A 21,550-nucleotide genomic window follows, 5' to 3' on the forward strand; every position below is an offset into this window, starting at 1 on the left:
GCTTATACCTCCCGAGGAGATCACGAATGTAAAATTAGAGAGATTCGAGCGCGCACGGAGGCTTTCCGGCAGTCGTTCTTCCTGCGAACCATACGCGACTGGAACAGAAAAGGGAGGTAATGACAGTGGCACGTAAAGTGCCCTCCGCCACACACCGTTGGGTGGCTAGCGGAGTATAAATGTAGATGTAGATGAACAACCTGCTGAAAGTTTTCAGTGCTGTTATCTAAATCAAACAGTATATTTAGCCTCATATTACTGTAGTATGTTATATGCCAGAAATGAAAATTTTTATTATGTTTTGATATGGTATTTTAGTCTCTCCAAGATTTTTTAAAGGAAAGTATGTGAAACTGATGAAAATTAACTCTGGCACAAACATTTATAATCACTGGCTGGTATTTATTGCAGTTTCAGAAATTTTTTTGTCTTTCATAAGCTTTACATGACATAATGGCATATAATTGCTTACTGAAATTAATTACAGTATACGAAGACTGCTTTCCGGCTTTCTCATATTCTGAATGCTTCCACAGCATCGTAGAAACAGGTTGTCGCCCCTTGTGACGACGTGGCTGGAACAAAGAGAACAACGAATTAACCGAGCTGCATGTACCCATCTCAAAAGATGAGGAAAACAGAGATGGGATAAGACTTTTAAAGATGTCAACGCCGCAATCTATTCGTCTTATATCAAGAGCGAAAAGAAGAAGAAGAAAAAGAAGAAGAAGAAGAAAAAGAAGAAGAAAAGAAGAAAAAGAAGATGAAGAAGAAGAAGGGAGTTGGGGGAGATAGAGGGGGAGGAGGACTTCTGTGACAGAGGAAGAGAGATAGTGAAAAGATAGACAGAGAAGGAAGCGAGTGAGAGGAGATAAAGCTAGATTCTTTCTTAATAAAGTGTTTGGTAAGTTCATCTGTTGCGCTGAAGGACATTCCACCTTAATACTTTCAAATGAGTGAGTAACTCCCCTCTGTATTGTTTTTCACACAAAGGACAGTGGATTATATACTTTATTCTCTCTAAATGTACGCGAAGTCTGTGACTGTGAACACGGTGAAAATGGCGAAAATATCATCGATTTCCCTATTTCACTTTCGCTAAGTAACAATTTAAGGGATATAAAATTAAGATGCCGACAATTTATCGCCATGGCCGCGCGGGATTAGTCGAGCGGTCTAAGGCGTTGCAGTCATGGACTGTGCGACTGGTCCCGGCGGAGGTTCGAGTCCTCCCTCGGACATGGCTGTGTGTGTTTGGCCTTAGGATAATTTAGATTAAGTAGTGTGTAAGCTTAGGGACTGATGACCTTAGCAGTTAAGTCCCATAATATTTCACACACATTTGAACATTTTTTATCGCCATGTTTTCGACATTGTAAGAAGTATTGGGGTATTATACTTTTTTCAATTGTAGAATGCTTTTAGCTAAATAAACGCTAACTAAAATCTTGGTGAAAAAAAACAACGTTTTGTAGATGAAGAACGGGAGTACTCGATGACAGACAATGGGGCAACCATGCACCACCTATAGGAGATAAAAATATGGTAAATCCACCAAAGAAAACTTCTAATCAATAATGATGTGATATCCCAATTTGGCCCTTCCATCAACTGTGAACTTTGCCGTGGTCTTGTGTGCCTCAACGATACAGACAGCCATACCGTGGATGAAATGCCTGTGGAGAGGCCAGACTAACGTGTGGTTCCTGAAGGCGACAGCAACCTTTTCAGTAGTTGCAAGGACCTTAACATTAGCCAACATGGTCTTGTTGTGTTGGTGCGGCGAACGGCAGAAACCAAGGGGAAACTGCAGCCATTGTAGAGGGCGGTTATAATTAAACTTTCGCTACTTGAGAGGGCCAACATGACAAACGAGTGAACGTGGAACAGTGAAACTCTGACGAAACATTTGTAACGATACGCTGAAGAGAAATAACGAATAAACCAGTGAAAGAAATATGTTTTAATTTCCACGTGAGAAGGTAATATTTGTTACTTGCGTACCATGTTACAAACGGTACTCAAAGTGATGACCATCTGCGTACACGACAGCCTGGAACCATACCATAAATATTCCTACTGCTGCACGAAACAACGTTGGACAATGACTGTTCGGCCGTCGCGACATAGCACTGCTTGCGTCGCCCATGGCAGCAGTAACTTCTCCAGCAATCTGTGACGCAATTGGTCGTTGGCCTCTCCCAGGAGCAAATCCCAAATCACTAGGTAATTCGAACTTCCGAATCATGTTCTTCAACTCCGGTGCGGAATGAGGACCTCTCCGTTTTCCTTCGATGCGTCGATGCTCGCGAAGAGTAGCAGCACTACTGCAGTTGTTTTGATAAAACAGCTTTACGAGTAAAACTCTGCTTGTCTTTCCCAGACCCATGTTCACTGTCTGCGACTGTAATGCACATTGATGTTTATATCTAAACCATACGTCGCCGTTGTAGTACCTGCGCCTAACGGCAAATGATGATACTAACAGTACAGGCAACGCAAATCATGCAGCACACAGTCTGAACATTATTCCTATAGAACTGAGTATTCACGAGGAAAATAGCGCTCTGTCTGCGCTGACTCAAGTAGCAAAAGCTTAATTAAAAAAATGGCTCTGAGCACTATGGGACTCAACTGCTGAGGTCATTAGGCCCCTAGAACTTAGAACTAGTTAAACCTAACTAACCTAAGGACATCACAAACATCCATGCCCGAGGCAGGATTCGAACCTGCGACCGTAGCGGTCTTGCGGTTCCAGACTGCAGCGCCTTTAACCGCACGGCCACTTCGGTCGCCGAAGCTTAATTATAATCACCCTGTATTTCTCCAGGATATCCGGATCAATTCATTGCAAAATATTCCAGAGGTGAAGAGCCGATCGTTATGAGCTCTGTAAGGGTACTACTCATAAGAATGTGGTCATCAGGAAAAAATAAACTGGCGTTCTATAGATCAGAACGTGGGATGTTAGATCCTTTAACAGGCGTAGGCAGCTTAGAGAATTAAAAAAGGCAAATGGGTAGGTTGAAATTAGATATAAGGTGCATTAGTGAAACAAAGTGGCAAAATGAACAGGTCTCCCGGTCAGGTCAGTAAAGGGTTAACGACAGAAAATGAAATATGGGTAATACATGAATAGCCCTAATAAGGAATAAAAAATAGGAAGGCAGGTAAACAACTATTAAAACATAGTAAACGCAGTATCCTAGCCAACATATACCTAAAGGCAACATGCACGTTAGTAGCAAAAGTGTATATGCAAACTAGGTACGCAGGTGATGAAGAGAGTCAAAGAATGTATGAAGAGATAAAGGACATTATCCAGATCGTCAAGGGAAACGAAAATTTAATTGTGATAGCTGACTGGAATTCGGTAATAGAGAAAGGAAGAGAAGAAAAAATACTTGGAGAACGTGGACTGAGGGAAATGAATGAAAGACGGTGCTACCTGGCAGAAATTTGCATGGAGCGTAATTTCATCTTCACTGACACTTAGTTTAAGAATCATGGAAGAATGTTGTATATGTGGAAGTAACCTGGAGACAGATAGCTTTTGTCACAGATTATATCATCATAAGACAGAGATTTGCAAGATAAGATTTTACACTACAGATTTTTTCTGGTATTGATAAGAATTCTAATTTACTGGTTATAAGTTGCAGATAAGAACAGAAAAATTGCAGAAAAATACGTTATTCAAGTGATGTGACCTGTATAAGTTGAAAGAACCGGTGCTTTTGGGAATTTCAAAGGGAGCATTCGTCGATTATTGACTGAAACAGCCGAGGGGAACACACTAGACCAATGGGTAATATGAGAGATGGTGTAGTGGTGAAGGCAGCATGGGAACAACTACATGGCCCAGTAGAAGTGCTTGGATAAACACGAGATATTTCATTTGATTGACAAAGAAAGAAATGTGAAAATACAACAAAAGGAGGCAAAAGCCGATTAAAAATTAGTGTGTCAAGAAGTAAAAGATGGCAAAACAGGAATGGATAGAGCAAAAAAAGTGAAGAAGTAGAAGCATGCATGAAATTGGATCTAGTGGACATCTGAAAAATCCGGCACAGTAGCTCAACGTGCTCGGTCAGAGGGTTAGCTGCCCTATGTAATAAAAAGAGTGAACGAATGCAACGATAAAAAGCGGTAGCGTCTTTGATTAGCAATCAAACCGTCATCGGTCCTGGTTACTAAACCCGCCACGGCTTAAATTTTAACTAAAAATCAGTGTTGGTGGCCGAAGACTTCTTGCATAAGAAGTTATCCTCATTCTGTCAACGGCCTTATCAAAGAGGGCGGAGGAGCGGACAGACTTTCAGGAGACTATCTTGCCCTTGGGGTGGGAAATTGAAACAAAAGGTGGAAGAATCAGCAATGATCAACGGCATGAGGATGCAGTAGCAATGGAAACCAATGTATTAAAGACCGTGTATCCACAGGACATGTGGCCTATGATAGAAAAAGTGTCATAATGATCTCTCCACTAGCAAAAGATTCCGGAATAGTCCCCCATTCGGATCTCCTGGAGGGGACGGCCAAGGAGGAAGTGACCATGAGAAGAAAATTGGATAACAAACGAAAAGATTACATTCTACGAGTCGCGGCGTGGAATTGCAGAAGCTTGAACGTGGCAGGGAAGCTAGAATATCTGAAAAGGGAAATGAAAAGGCTTAATCTAAATATAGTAGGGGTCAGTGAAGTGAAATGGAAAGAAGACATGAGTTCTGGTCAGATGAGTATAGAGTAACATCAACAGCAGCAGAAATTGATATAATGGGAGTAGGATTCGCTATGGATAGGAAGATAGAGCGGAGTGTGTGTTACTGTGAACAGTTCAATGATAGGGTTGTTCTTATCAGAATCGACAACAAGCCGAAACCGACATCGATAATGCAAGTATACATGCCGACATCCGAAGCTGAGGACGAAAAGATAGAAAAGGTATATGAGGATATTGAAAGGGTAATACAATACGTAAAGGGAGATGAAAATCTAATAGAGGACTGGAATGCAGTTGTAAGGAAGGAGTAAGAAACAAAGGTTACAGGAGAATATGGGCTTGGCACAACGAATGAGAGATAAGGAAGATTAATTGAGTTCTGTAATAAATTTCAGCTAGTAATAGCGAATACTCTGTTCAAGAATCACAAGAGGAAGAGACATACTTGCAAAAGGTCGGATGATACGGGAAGATTTCACTTAGACTACATCATGCTCAGACAGAGATTCGAAATCAGATACTCGATTGAACGACGTACCCAGAAGCAGATACAGACACAATGTAGTAGTGATGAAGAGTAGGCTGAAGTTAACAAATTTAGTCAGAAAGACTGAATTAGCAAAGAAGTGGGATACGGAAGAGCTCAATAGGCCATAAGGGTGAAGAGGAATGGGCATTTCTAAAAAGGGCAATCACAACAGAAGTTGGAAAGAAAACCGTAGGTACAAAGGATGTAACAGCGAAGAAACCATGGGTAACAGAATAAATGTTTCAGTTGATCTATGAAAGAAGGGAAATTCGAGAACTCAAGTCGCTGAGGAATTAAATAAATAGGAAGTGCAGGGAAGCTAAGACGAAGTGGATGACTGAGAAATGTGAAGAAATCGAAAAACAAATGATTGTCATAGGGATTGTCTCAGCGTATAAAGTCAGAACAACCTTCTGTGAAATTAAAAGCAAGGGTGGTATCATTAAGAGTGCAATGGGAATTCCATTGTTAAATGCAGAAAAGAGAGTGGATAGGTGGAAGGAGTACATTGAAGGCCTCGATGAGGAGGAAGATTTCTCTGATGTAATAGTAGAAGAAACAGGAGTCCATTTAGAAGAGATAGGGTATCCAGTATTAGAATCAGAATTTAACAGAGCCTTGGAGGACTTAAGATCAAATAAGGTAGCAGGGATAGATAACATTCCATTAGAATTTCTAAAATCATTGGGGTAAGTGGAAACGTAACAAATATTCACGTTGTTGTGTAGAATGTATGAGTCTGGCGAGGTACCATCTGACTTTCGGAAACATATCATCCACACAAGTCCGAGGACTGTAAGAGCTAACAAATGCAAGAATTTTCGCACAATTATCTTAACAGTTCATGTATTCAAGCTGCTGATAAGAATAATACATAGAAGAACGGAAAAGAAAACTGTGGAAGTGTTAGATGACGATCAGCTTAGCCTCAGGAAAGCTGAAGACACCAGAGAGTCCGTTATAACGTTGCGGTTGATAATGGAAGCAACAATAAAGAAAAGCTGACGTCCTCATAGGATTTATCGACCTGGAAAAAGCAAATCGACAATGTAAAAGGATGCAGGGTGTTTGAAATTTTGAGGAAAGCAGGGGAATACATTCATGCATCAATGCAAGAGAGCTTGCTACTGGCTATTAGAGGTACCGGTGTGTACAGCAATCTGGACCACCACCTCTGAAGGTCTTGCTGTATGGTGGCACAACATGCAACGTGTGGTTTTCATGAGCAATAAAAATGGCGGAAATGACCTTTATGTTGATCTCTACTCCAGTTTTCTGTACAGGTTTCGGAACTCTCAAAACTGAGGGGATGCAAAACTTTTTTTCGTGTGTGTATAACGATATATGCTTAAAATTTAGTGCTATGATGCAAGTAACAGAGGTAGCTAGAGTATATCCAAGGGGGCGAAATTAACTCATAGCTAAATCATGAAATAAAGCGATTATTTCCAAGTGAAACAGCCTACGCGGGAAAATGACTACCCTCAAGAAAATCACAGTGGCTGTGGTCCCACTCAGTTTATCAGGTATATTTCAATATACACCTAAAACACGTCTAATTTGCTCGAGAAATTCACAACGCTTCGACTTAGATGTCTATTACAATTGCTCAAAAGTGTATTTAAAACATTGACTTTTAATATTCTGATTTTATGTTACTTGGATCCTTCCAATAACGGTCAAAGCATAGACTGGATATGTACCATGTCATAGCAATTCAACTTTATTAAAAAAAATTGCCTAAAGGTTGTTCTCTTGCAGTGTCAAACGTCCGACACTTATTTTTGGGGAATACGGTTGAAATTTAGAACAGTGATCCTCATTCAGCTTTCTAGTGTTTACCTAAAGGTCTTAAGAGAATGTAGAAATGATATCTTCATGAAGGCTAGCTTACTGCTTCACTACGACGAATTCACCTGATTCCCCATCGTTCATAATGCCTTAGCATCAAGATGTTACCTATACAAATAGTGTTCACTTGGTATTGCTGTGCCAGCCTATCTGTGTTGAAGAGAATTATTGTTTCTTAATACACTGAACATATATATTTACAGTTCTTTCCATTATCATATTTTTTGCATTGCTATTGCAATTCGAAGTGATCTTTTTATTTATTGCCAATATAGACAGAGTCACTTGGAACACAGTAAATTGTATATGCTTTATAGTGTCATTCACATTGCACACCATAAAACTAAACAGTTAGCCGGCCCCATAGAATTCAGTCCTCCAGTTTTACCGAACCTCACAAGACCATCATGCTTCATTCAGAAAAAGAGAAATTCCAAAAAGAAATAAATAGTGTAATGCAACTTGGATTTTACTTATCACCTCAAAACTGCAAGGCAACTGAATTAAATTTTAAAATTAATTTTAGAACCACTCAGAGATAATGTATACGTTACATTTGGGCATAAGTATAGGGTTTTATGTTATTTTTATTTTTATATTTTTTCCATATTTATTTTTGTCTTTGTATTTACTTAATTTTCCTTATTTTTTATGTTTTGTAGATTTTTTTGTTACAATTACCGTGATTATTAGTATTAAATTAAGACAAAGGACTTCATTAATTTCGTAATATAGTATCGTTCTCCTACTATGTAGCCAACTATATGTCTATTTTTTTGTAGACACGTCATGTAAATTAATAGCCTCAATAAATATTTGTTTAAGAAATACAAGTATGAGAAATATTCCCAAAACTTCAAATAACAACTGTGAAATAATGAAATGGAATCAGAAGCAAAGAGAGCAACACTTACCAGTCCGTCAGAAATGGTGCTTATTAAGTGTCGGGGAAATTGCAAGCATAAGTAGCAGCTCCCGGGAATCGCACCTGTAAGTGGGCGGTTCCGTATGGGCCTGTTTGGAGAGAGCATACGAAGTCTGGCAGTCGGCCATCCACACGGAAGGGGAGTGTGCTAACCAGAGACTCGTAAAGCAGTTTTTCTGTGTTCTTGTTCGATGTCGGTAAGTCTACGTACACCTGGAATGCGCATGCCATCCGATCACCAACTATACCCGGTAGATTAAAACGATAAGAAAGATCAACACGCCCAAAAGTTTTGCAAATTATGGTTGGGTATCCCGGAAACCTGAGATATAAGGCCCCTGCAACACCACGGATACATTTCACTGGATGTTCCTCGTTAGGGCGCTGTATTCTCAAGTCGAAATATTCACCCGGTAGCTTCGAATCGGTAATGCAGTACATTCCGCTGAAGCTAAACTTTACTCTCCGTTGACCTGTGGAAGTGAAAACATCTGGCAGACTTTTTTGAATCAGTTTCAGATTAGTGTCCGTTGTTGCGTTTCCTTCGAAAGAGCACGTGTAGTACGATCCGGCACTTGGCGTCTCGAGAATGAGATCGGTTTTTAAGCTGTCTCCTCCGATCCAGTTGGCCTCCATCTCCGGCTCGCAAATGAGGGGCGGAGCAGTGGCTGTGAAGATGACGAAGGCGTCGTCGGGCCTCGACGGAGGGTACTGGAATCTCGCCTGCTGGAAGTACTCCGCGGCGTTGCGGCCGCTGGAGACTGCGACCATCGTCAGCAGCAGAAAGTTGCAAGCCGTGCCCGAGCTCTTCATGGCGCACTCCACTCTGCCACTGGCCGCTCCGCAGACGGTGCTGTGCTACAAATGCTCCGCTCACACGTCACAGCCGTACGTCACGGTGCAGGTTTTTTCTTCCGTATTTGGCTACTGCCGCTGTTTCTTGTGAGCAAGTCTTATGGCTGACGTCACCGCAACTGCTGTGGCAGCTTTGAGCCGTTCTGACAGCTGTCTCGCTCACTGCCGTCCCGTCACTTATTTCTGCTTACGTTTGAGACTGACATATGGTCATGCGTAGCTGCTCGTTGACAGTTGTGAGAAACAATTTCAGAGTGTAAAAAAGCTCCTGTAAAGTTTGGGAAGTAGGAGACGAGGTACTATCAGAAGTAAAGCTGTGTGGACGGGGCGTGAGTCGTGCTTGGGTAGCTCAGTGGTAGAGCACTTGGCCGCAAAAGCCAAAGGTCCCGAGTTCGAGTCTCGGTCCGGCACACAGTTTTAATCTGCCAGGAAGTTTCATATCAGCGCACACTCCACTGCAGAGTGAAAATCTCATTCTGGAGTTTCAGAGTGTACTAAATGAGATCACCCCACCCCTCCCCACCCCTGGTACATTCACATCTAAATCAAGTTAATATTTCCCAAGCCACTGCATGGCCGTGGACGCATTGTGGAGAATAATCCTACCTTGCCCTTCCCCTCCCATTAGCGACATCAAGACATGCTAAAGAACTGAGATTGAGAGTATACCTCCTTCATCAGCTGAAATTTATCTGATCTTACTGCCAATGCCTGCCCTCCAAATGTGTCTCAAATCTTTGACAATAATCCTTTCTGTGATACATAGCCCATCTCCTACATATTCAGCCAGTGGAGCTGGCTAATGGAGCTGGCTAACTACCTCTGCGATACTCCATGTCAGAACGAATGCGAGATAATATATCACGTTTTTTATGATCTTTTCTGCATCCTCCTATCTAGACTTGCAAAACTACCTTAGGCTACAGTAGACTATCATACGTAATGTACATATCTGTTCTTTTGGACAGCCTGAAAGAACAGACACTATTTTGATCCAGCAGCCATTATGAATGAAGACACAAAGGAATTTTTTTAGACATTGGCTGCAAGTGGAAATCAGTGGGGAAAGTTGAACATTTGTGGTGGACTGGGATTCGAACCCAGATGTCCTGTTAACTAGGTGGATGTTCTGACCTCTGAGCCATCTGGGCACAATGGCCATTCCAAACGCACGAATTACGCTAGCACGTCTCCTGTCAGACCCAAATTCTCTACTTATCCACACACCACTAACTTAGTGCCCATTGCCCATTATCCTCATTACCCACAGCATTTAGCCGATTACAATAAGAGTTAGAGACTGGTGTGCATCTGCACTGAAGAGGTCTGTGGCCGTCTCACCTTAAATATATATGTGTGCATCTACATCTACATCGATACTCTGCAAATCACATTTAAGTGCCTGGCAGAGGATTCATCTAGCCACCTTCACAATTCTCTATTATTCCAATCTTGTACAGCGCGCGGAAAGAAATAACACCTATATCTTTCCGTACGAGCTCTGATTTCCCTTATTTTATCGTGGTGATCGTTCCTCCTTATGTAGGTCGGTGTCAACAAAATATTTTCGCATTCGGAGGAGAAAGTTGGTGATTGGAATTTCGTGAGAAGATTCCGTCGCAACGAAAAACGCCTTTCTTTTAATAATTTCCAGCCCAAATCCTGTATCATTTCTGTGATACAAAACGTGCTGCCTTTCTTTGATCTTTTTCGATGTACTCCGTCAGTCCTATCTGGTATGGATCCCACACCGCGCAGCAGTATTCTAAAAGAGGACGGACAAGCATAGTGTAGGCAGTCTCCTTAGTAGGTCTGTTACATTTTCTAAGTGTCCTGCCAATAAAACGCAGCCTTTGATTAGCCTTCCCCACAACATTTTCTGTGTATTATTTCCGACTTAAGTTGTTCGTAATTGTAATACTTAGGTATTTAGTTGAATTTACGGCTTTTAGATTAGACTGACTATAGTGTAACCGAAGTTTAACGAGTTCCTTTTAGCACTCATGTGGATGACCTCACACTTTTCGTTATTTAGGGTCAATTGCCACTTTTTGCACCAATCATATATTTTTTCCAAATCGTTCTGCAGTTTGTTTTGATCTTCTGATGAGTTTATTAGCCGATAAACGACAGCGTTGTCTGCAAACAACTGAAGACGGCTGCTCAGATTGTCTCTCTAATCGTTTATATAGATAAGGAACAGGAAAGGGCCTTTAACACTACCTTGGGGAACGCCTGAAATCACTTCTGTTTTACTCGATGATTTTCCGTCAGTTACTACGAACTGTGACCTCTCTGACAGGAAATCGCTAATCCAATCACATAACTGAGACGATATTCCATAAGCACGCAATTTCACTACGAGCCGCTTGTGTGGTACAGTGTCAAAGGCCTTCCGGAAATCCAAGAATACGGAATCGATCTGAAATCCCTTGTCAATAGCACTCAGCACTTCATGTGAATAAAGAGCTAGTCGTGTTTCACAGGAACGATTTTTTCTAAACCCATGTTGACTGTGTGTCAATAGACCGTTTCCTTCGAGGTAATTCATGATGTTCGAACACAATATATGTTCTGAAATCCTTCTACATATTGACGTCAACGATATGGGCATGTAATGTCTGTTCTTTCGGACATGTCTGAAAGAAATTTTCAGCTTTCCCCATCGATTTCGATCAATGCCTGCTTGCAGTTAATGTCTGTAATTCGTTTGTGTTTTATCATAAGTAAGCTAGACTGCAATAGTTTTCCCAGTTGCCTTGGTCAGGTAAGACCCTAACTGCGTTACATGTGCGTAGGTGTGTTGCATACCTATCGGGCGTTACTTCATTTTGATCGCTTTGTCTGCATATGCAATCAGTGTCTTAGTAGATTCCCCTAGAAACTGGTGAACTACCTAGAAACTGAGTGAGGATGTTTAAAGAGCCACATAAGCTGCACAACACTTTCGTTCTGTGTCCTTAACTTCCTGTCTGTTACTTCAAAATAAAAAGTATTTATAGCAACAATGAAACTGTCAAACGGTCCATGTTTAATTCACGTTTTATTAAAAAAACGTTGATTTGTGATGTTAAGCAAAGGGATGTTGCAACAAACATAAAGAAAAAGAATTGCACATTTATCATGTAGTGCTACAAAATGCAATATCCTCAAGGAAAAAAAGGTACAATAAAAAAAAGTCGCAAACCACGTACATATCAGACATAGCTTCAGTACCTCGTGGAGCTTACAAAAAAAACAACATACGTCTGTTATTCATAAACAGCTTTCGCACTCATCAGTAATAATACAAAACTCTTCCATTTGATCATGGTGAAGAACGTTCCGATGAGTGCAAAATAACAACAATAATTATATAGATATTTTATGTTATCCATGGAAAATGTACTTGCATCAAAAGTAATTGCTTTGGTTACATAAGAGCGCAGAAGTTCCGCGATAAACTTATTTTATTTCTTACAGAAAGCACTTTATATTTTTAATGATATAAAATACACAATGGACTAACACTGAACGACGTGCGGTTCCAATTATGTGAAATACAAACAAACAAAAAACAAAGAGATGTCATCGGCTCCCAGTTTCTCTCTCAGACATTCATTTATATTTCTTTTCCTACCAACACTACCAATAATCCTGCCATTTACTACGTCATTTATATTCTGTAGCGTAACTACCGAACCATACTTTTGGTAGTCTGCAACTCTACCTGATATGCCTTGCACAAGAATCAGTCGAACGCTTCCCACCAACTTCCTCAATAAAATTAATTTCTGGAAGATACCTTTGCTGAATATCAGTCCTGCACCTGCCTTTACTGCATCTGGCTTGACGTGCTCGATCAAGCTTAAATCCCTGCAAACGTCTGTTTCGCGTCTATGGCCTTTCATATCAGCAATAGTACAGTCAAACAATAAAAAAGAAAGGTGTTTTCCCTGGAGCAGTATTGTATGTTTTATATGCTCTCAGTTTCGAAGCTAGATAGCTTCCTTTCCAGACAGTTTGACGCATCATACGAACCAGCCGAGATCGAAAATCGTTCCGCCTTACATAAATCTGGGGTGAATATTCCAATTTTGTGTATGCAAATTTACTTCATAGTGTTAGGATCACAAAACTGTGGGACAATCCTCAAAGAAATAGTCAATGTAATATCGCATCTTTACGTTATAGCAAAATAATCCCAGGACTGTCCACCAGTTTTATAACTATGTCGCTTTCGAGTAGAATTGGTATATGCATATCAGGAATGTATACTGTGGTTCTATAAGAGACAGCACCAGTTTATCAAGTTAGATTTATTCACGTGCCTGAATATGAAGCTTCCATAATCCATCACACGCTCATACTCACAAAGGATACTCCACATCGTACCAACCCCCCTCCCCCCCCCCCCCCACCCCATCCCTTCAGATTTAGGGGAGAAATGGATGATTGGTTAGCGCGTCAAAAACTGAACACACACCAAGCATGAAAACAGAAAGAATTTATACTGAACTGTGAAAAAAGAAGCAAAATGGTAGAAGTGAACGGTGCAAAATGAAGATGTGCAACGTCGAGGGAATCGCAACAGTCGCGCCTTCGTGGTTGTGTGGTTACAGTGTGGGACTGCAGAACGAGAGATTCGTGTTCATATCTCCCTCATGTCACTTTCTTCGCAAATTTATGAACTTACCACCCTATCATTGACGGATTTGTTCACCTTCCGTACTCTTGGCAATTGTCGTACTATACATTGGTTATAAAATGTGAATCATATGGTAAGAATATATTAACGTCGCAAGTGTATGTGATGAATAGTGAGAGCAGGGAGATGCCGCTTAGATCTTCCACAGAAATGAAAACGACAAATAAACGGATGTGAACTCTATTACGACAAATAAATTCAACAGTCAAAACTTCCAAAACGGAACTCTGCGAGACTTTAATGTATCCAGAATGAGAACAATATTTCAGGAGAACTGAAAGTGAATGTGTAAGAGCGGAATTACGACACATGCGAAATTATACACGTAAAATAAAAAAAAATATATCTGGCCAATAATCAAGAGAGCCTAGGTTGTCTGTGTAACTGTTATAATGGTAGAAGAACGAGGCAACTTTCATTGTCCAGGTCAGGACTCTGTGCAGGCCAGTCTATTACAGGGATGTTATTGTCGTGTAACCACTCCGCCACAGGCCGTGCTTTATGAACAGGTGCTCGATCATTTTGAAAGACGCAATCACCATCCCCCATTTGCTCTTCAACACTGGGAAGCAAGAACGTAGGCCTGCGCTGTGATAGTGCCACGCAAAACAACAAGGGGTGCAAACCCCCTCCATGAAAAACATAACCATACCATTACACCACCGCCTCCGAATTTTACTGTTGCAGATGACTTTCAACGGGCATTCGCTATACCTACATCCTGCCATCGGATCGCCACATTGTGTACCGTTACTCCACACAACGTTTTTTCACTGTTGAATCATCTAATGTTTACGCTCCTTACACCAAGCGAGGCGTCGTTTAGCATTTACCGGCGTGATGTGTGGCTTATGAACAGCCGCTCGACCATGAAATCCAAGTTTTCTCACCTCCCGCCTAACTGTCATTGTACTTGCAGTGAATCTCGATGCAGTTTGTAATTCTTGTGTGATGGTCTGGATAGATGTCTGCCTATTATACATTACGACCCTCTTCAACTGCCGGCGGTCTGTCAACAGACGAGGTCGACCAGTACGCTTTTATGCTGTACGCGTCCCTTCACGTTTCCACTTCACTATCACATCGGAAACAGTGGAGCTAGGGATGTTTAGGAGAGTGTGATAGTGAAGCCCTGCACCCTTCCGCTTAGGAATCCTGATTGTAGCGTCAGTTTAATCGGTAGCGTAGCAAGAGATCTAATTTAGATAGGAAGGCGATAATCGAGGTAATATGAACACGAAATAAAAGACGTAGTAACGGACTGATCGGTAACGTAGCCCGTTGAAACGTTTGCACTGTACTTAACATCCGTGATTATGACGACAGGAAACGCCTGCTTTTCGATTGGTTCTGTCATTTCTAGTATCGACGTAAATCTCTCGTAGCTTACACTCGCTCGATTTTTGACCCACTTTTCTTTCAAATTAACAGAAACTGCGAGACGCTGTGTAACGTAATATACATGGGGCTCACAAAAAAGTTTTCGATTGAGAGCGTTGATGCAACGTATATCCAGCGTAACACTACTCCGATGCGGGTATACAGGGTGTTTCTGTAGGAGCGTGCAAATGTGTAACAGGACATAAAGAATGCTACACTGAACAATTTGAGGTAGGGAACCTGGGGTCGGAGAAGCCAGCTTAATTAGGTATGGAAGTAAACTTGTCTAACGCATTGTCTAGCATTATTGTTTTACAGCTTATTTACAACTAACATTCGTACAAGTTTACACGTACTGTGCTGTTTATTTACATGTACTCTCTTTATTTCTTGCAACGAAAGAAAGACGACGAGCCTGATTTCTAGGAAGTCATGATGCAGGTTTTGTTTAATTTATTTTTCCATAAGGTGGCTGTGTTTTATCGTATTTACATTGCCCCATGACAGAACGAACTATGAATCAACCACAAACCCATTCATTACTCAGTGTTATTCAGAGACTTACAGTAAAATACGATGGAACAGTGCTGGTAGAGTGTTTCCTGACAGCTGGAGTGGAAGGAGAGATCCCATTCCATGGTCTGCGCGGTCACCTTATCTGAATCCCCTTGATTATTTCCTATGGGGACATCTAAAGTCACTTGTGTCTGAGATCAATGGAATTAGTTGCCAGAATTGTAGCTGCCTTTGATGTGATTCAAACACACCAGCGACATTTGTGAAGGTGCGTCAGAATCTTGTTCGCCGATGTCATGCCTGCATTGAGGTTGATGGCCGCCAGTTTTAGCACATTTTTTAAGAAACAATACTAATGGTACGTTCATTGTGTCAATGATGGTATGTGCAGTTAACTGTAAGTAATGTAAATAAAAAGGTACACTATAATGTGATCTCATTCCTATTATCTCCTTATTAGAATTATACACTCCTGGAAATGGAAAAAAGAACACATTGACTCCGGTGTGTCAGACCCACCATACTTGCTCCGGACACTGCGAGAGGGCTGTACAAGCAATGATCACACGAACGGCACAGCGGACACACCAGGAACCGCGGTGTTGGCCGTCGAATGGCGCTAGCTGCGCAGCATTTGTGCACCGCCGCCGTCAGTGTCAGCCAGTTTGCCGTGGCATACGGAGCTCCATCGCAGTCTTTAACACTGGTAGCATGCCGCGACAGCGTGGACGTGAACCGTATGTGCAGTTGACGTACTTTGAGCGAGGGCGTATAGTGGGCATGCGGGAGGCCGGGTGGACGTACCGCCGAATTGCTCAACACGTGGGGCGTGAGGTCTCCACAGTACATCGATGTTGTCGCCAGTGGTCGGCGGAAGGTGCACGTGCCCGTCGACCTGGGACCGGACCGCAGCGACGCACGGATGCACGCCAAGACCGTAGGATCCTACGCAGTGCCGTAGGGAACCGCGCCGGCCGAAGTGGCCGTGCGGTTAAAGGCGCTGCAGTCTGGAACCGCAAGACCGCTACGGTCGCAGGTTCGAATCCTGCCTCGGGCATGGATGTTTGTGATGTCCTTAGGTTAGTTAGGTTTAACTAGTTCTAAGTTCTAGGGGACTAATGACCTCAGCAGTTGAGTCCCATAGTGCTCAGAGCCATTTGAACCATTTTAGGGAACCGCACCGCCACTTCTCAGCAAATTAGGGACACTGTTGCCCCTGGGGTATCGGCGAGGACCATTCGCAACCGTCTCCATGAAGCTGGGCTACGGTCCCGCACACCGTTAGGCCGTCTTCCGCTCACGCCCCAACATCGTGCAGCCCGCCTCCAGTGGTGTCGCGACAGGCGTGAATGGTGGGGACGAATGGAGACGTGTCGTCTTCAGCGATGAGAGTCGCTTCTGCCTTGGTGCCAATGATGGTCGTATGCGTGTTTGGCGCCGTGCAGGTGAGCGCCACAATCAGGACTGCATACGACCGAGGCACACAGGGCCAACACCCGGCATCATGGTGTGGGGAGCGATCTCCTACACTGGCCGTACACCACTGGTGATCGTCGAGGGGACACTGAATAGTGCACGGTACACCCAAACCGTCATCGAACCCATCGTTCTACCATTCCTAGACCGGCAAGGGAACTTGCTGTTCCAACAGGACAATGCACGTCCGCATGTATCCCGTGCCACCCAACGTGCTCTAGAAGGTGTAAGTCAACTACCCTGGCCAGCAAGATCTCCGGATCTGTCCCCCATTGAGCTTGTTTGGGACTGGATGAAGCGTCGTCTCACGCGATCTGCACGTCCAGCACGAACGCTGGTCCAACTGAGGCGCCAGGTGGAAATGGCATGGCAAGCCGTTCCACAGGACTACATCCAGCATCTCTACGATCGTCTCCATGGGAGAATAGCAGCCTACTTGCTGCGAAAGGTGGATATACACTGTACTAGTGCCGACATTGTGCATGCTCTGTTGCCTGTGTCTATGTGCCTGTGGTTCTGTCAGTGTGATCATGTGATGTATCTGACCCCAGGAATGTGTCAATAAAGTTTCCCCTTCCTGGGACAATGAATTCACGGTGTTCTTATTTCAATTTCCAGGAGTGTATATTAATACCTTCAGCTGCTGACGGGTGTTGATATATATCAACGGGGACAGGTGAAAATGTGTGCCCCAACCGGGACTCGAACCCGGGATCTACTGCTTACATGGCAGACGCTCTATCCATTTTCTTATCTCATTTTGTTCGTTAGTGTTCTTTGTATTTCTTCAGGGTAGACGTCCCATGACGCTAGTTCAAAGTCACCGTTGATCAATTAACTCAGTTTTTTTTTATTACAGAGGACAGCTAACCCTCTGACTGAACACGCTGAGCTACCGTGCCGGCATCCATCTAAGCCACCGAGATCACAGAGGCTAGTGCGACTGCAGGGACTAACTATCGCGCACGCCTCCCGCGATACCCACATTCTCATCTTATATGTCCACACACTACATTCGTAGTGTCCCTGTCGCTACCCAACACACTCATTACTCGTGGAAGACATTCGTACCAAGTCCCGCAAGAGTTCGGGTAATGTGTGTGCATCCGCACAGAAGAGGAAGGTCATGGCCGGTATTGCCATATGGATATGGATATGGTGTCTGTCTTTCGGACAAGTATTATCTCCTTAAGTTGGCTTCTCCGACGTCATGTTCCCCACCTCAAATTGTCCAGTGGAGCATCCTCTATGTCCTGTTAAATTTTTGCACGCTCTTACGGAAACACTGTATAACTACCTACATGTAGGCAAGGAATTGTGTGGCATTCGTGTATTTTCGTCATGTGTACCGTAAATGCGAAACGTGGACTATGGTGTTCTAACGGAATCTTGCTTTCAAACAGGCCCAACGTGCTGTTGTCCTTCTCTATGCTGCCGACGGACAAACACATGTAAACATCCGTCTGTGGTGCAGCATATCTGTCGAAAACTTCCGTTGTGGAATGGTGCGGCACGTTCAGTGCTGGTCACAAAGGTCGTAAGGCAGAATTGAAGTGGGTGACAGCCCAGCACCCGCCCTGTAGTCCTGATCTCTCCAAAAATGACACTATGGGACTTAACACTGAGGTCATCAGTCCCCTAGAACTTAGAACTACTTAATCCTAACTAACCCAAGGACATCACACACATCCATTCCCGAGGTAGGATTCGAACCTGCGACCGTAGCGGTCGTGCGGTTCCAGACTGAAGCGCCTACAACCGCTCGGCCACCCCGGCCGGCCCTGATCTCTCCCCATGAGATTATCACGGCATCGGGCCGTAAAAAAAGGCCTTGAAGGGTCGACGTGCAGGAGGCAGTTCGGACATCTTGACGCAGCAGGGCACGGTGTTTTACTAAACGGGTATCTTCAAGCTGGTGCGTCGGTGGCATCATTACATCAACGCTCTCGGCGATTCTGTACGGTGTTCTAATGCAATCTTTTTGATCGCCCCTTACACACTGCTGGCCAGTACAACTGAAAGTCCAAAAAGCATAACCAATAACGAAATTTTATTTTCTTTGCTTGTAAAGTGTAATGGGAATAATACGTGATTAAATTTGTAGGTGATTTGAGGGTTTACAATTAGTACACAGGTCTGCCAATTCTGGTAGTAACAACAATTGTGACCCAGCTGGTTATCGAGTCGAATTCAGCCAGCGTGACAGATACAGTTATGTTATTCCGTGCTGTATCTCCTCTGCTCCATTCCACAGTCATAGTGTCTAGCGGAATGTGTGTCAGCCTCCCGGCAACGAATGGCCAAATGTTTTCAGAGGATGACAGGTTTTCAGAACTTGCTGCATTGGGCAAGAGTCGAACACCCTCTGTATCGACGTATATCAGTAACTTGTTGGAAGATAACGTCGTAGACACCTCTAAGACAGCGAAATAAATCCAGCCACTATGACGCATGGTAATAACAATGCCCTCTCAGAGGCTCTGCCCACATGGATCCGTTCACCATGATGCTCCATACGGAACTGGTGCCCCTCCCGCGCGGACGACCGGATCATATGTCTGTCATCTCTGGTGCTAGTCGTGTGAGGTAGTTAAAGGACTTGCACTGCGTTAAGGCTCTAACGAATCCATCGATTCCAAATTCATGTGAGAGGGAGGGGGCCAGCATGTCACTCCTAACCTCCACAGTAGTCCGTTGCTCGTATGTTTTACTAATTAACAGGAATTAGTAGTGCTGGAGCCAGCGCGGTAGGAAGGAACGAGGATATAAAAATGATGGGCTGTCGGCATCGGCCGACGGTGGCTTGCAAACTGCTGGTAGACAGTTTGGTACTCTCAGATAACATTCGCAGATTAGTTTACACTAGGGGCGAAGTTTCGCTGCCAGTTACTGTCTGATAGTTCCTTGCGAGTAGAGTGTGACAGTGTGAGACTGAGAGGCCACTCATCACAATATTTTCCTGCTGTAGTTCTGTGCACGTAGGAATAGATTGCGATGGTGGAGCGTTGGGGTGCTGATACACTTGCAATACTTTTCGTGTAAAAAAAAAGAAAAGAAAATGAAACCGATCTTGTTCGTGTTGGGAGCACGTAAGAACATCATTGTAGAGCTTGTGAAGCTATATTCACAACAATATCGAAATTTTATCAGAATGACAACGGTGGAGAATTGGACCCAAAATTGCCACTCTAGTTACTATCATGCATAAATCGACAGTATTTTTATTAAAGACAGACTGCTTATGACACCAATACCTCTAGCATCATATACGTTTATTCTCCTTAGTGTCCGGTAAAGTAACAGTTATGATAAGATAACATTACACCAATTTCATCTTGATACCCATAGACGTTCAAAAGCCAAATACCCACGTCATAAAACATTGTAGGCACATCTGTATTACTTGAATTTGAATGGCAATATTACGAGTTCCAAAATGTTTACCGGTACTTTCAAACACAGCTTCACTTGTTTCTCTATGTTAATTAATCTATGTTATAAAACTACTTTACTTTATTCTGTGAATTGTGAATATCCTGGTAAATTTCTTCTGTGAAGGTGTTAAAAACGGTAGCCATTTCAGCCATCAAACTTTGCTCCTTTTCTCAGTCTCTGTCGTCCAGTAACTGAACATTCCATGATTCTGGTCTTTCCTCATAAAACTGATTAAATGCACAACTTTGTCAATTTCGTACTAAGTCCACTTTTTTGACGCCACATCGCTGACAATCGCTCGTAGAGCGTATCCATTGCGACAGTAGCCTCAACTGTTCTGACGCTCCTGATTATCGTCGGTAGCTCTCTTGGTTTGCAATAGTGTTGTGGCGCAGTGAGCAGCGCGGTGGTCCTTCCTCCACTTTTGCGCATTAACGTGGGATCGAGTCTGTTTAGAGAGAATTTTTTTAATTTTCGTTTGTAAATTCTGTGTAATATGTCTATGATGTTTCTATGCGTTGTTATCTGCGTGGCATTGTTGAAGCTTAGAACTTTCGAAACAGGCTAACTGGTAGTTCTGTTCGTTTAGGCGGTAAAATGGGTGATTTCTGAGCTCAGAAACACGCCATGGCCACATATTATGGCTCAAAACACGCGTTTTCTTGGGTACTTATATTAAATGTGTGCATGAGTATGGCAAAATCTATTACCAACGTGTGGCAGCGCATTAACAGTGAAATAAGGCAAAAATCGGGGACGCAATATGTCCGCCCATCAATCAGAGAGTACTCTTAGCTTCGCCTACGGTTCCGGTATACTTGTTTGAGAGCTTCGGCGAGCATCTCAAGAGAGATGGATGCCGCCGTCTACACGGGAGGTCTAAACTCGCAGGGCGCGACTGTCTGAGATTTTGCCCCACTCTCAGTCGCTGCCGGTCAGCTGACTCTCGGCGCTGTTTACACGAGAAGTGTTACTAGCAAAATCGCTCTGAGAGTGAACTAGTCTCATGTATATAACTAGCGTTATGGAGATGCTTAGAGAGTGATTGAGCCGTGGTGAAAGTTGCCGTTTTGAAGAGCGCGCCGCAGCGCGTAGTGTAGGCAGTCACCCTCCGTTTCTGGCGGTGGCGCCGCTGTGTCAACCGCAGCTTTGGTGTCTCCCTCTGGTGGGAAA

At 43.2% G+C, this 21,550-nt stretch overlaps 1 long non-coding RNA gene and 1 other non-coding gene across 2 annotated transcripts; one reads left to right on the plus strand and one right to left on the minus strand.

Moving 5' to 3' along the window:
* Positions 1 to 377: 377 nt before the first annotated feature.
* Positions 378 to 8,859, minus strand: LOC124545185. Its single transcript, XR_006967595.1, has 2 exons — positions 8,018 to 8,859; positions 378 to 575 (listed from the first exon to the last, which is right to left on the minus strand). It is a non-coding gene; the product is annotated as an uncharacterized LOC124545185 (long non-coding RNA).
* A 361-nt stretch (positions 8,860 to 9,220) lies between these two features.
* On the plus strand, positions 9,221 to 9,294 carry Trnal-caa. The gene has a single exon. It is a non-coding gene; the product is annotated as a tRNA-Leu (tRNA).
* Positions 9,295 to 21,550: the final 12,256 nt, after the last annotated feature.

The sequence above is a fragment of the Schistocerca americana genome, chromosome 8 (genome assembly GCF_021461395.2).
Source record: "Schistocerca americana isolate TAMUIC-IGC-003095 chromosome 8, iqSchAmer2.1, whole genome shotgun sequence".
Taxonomy (NCBI): domain Eukaryota; kingdom Metazoa; phylum Arthropoda; class Insecta; order Orthoptera; family Acrididae; genus Schistocerca; species Schistocerca americana.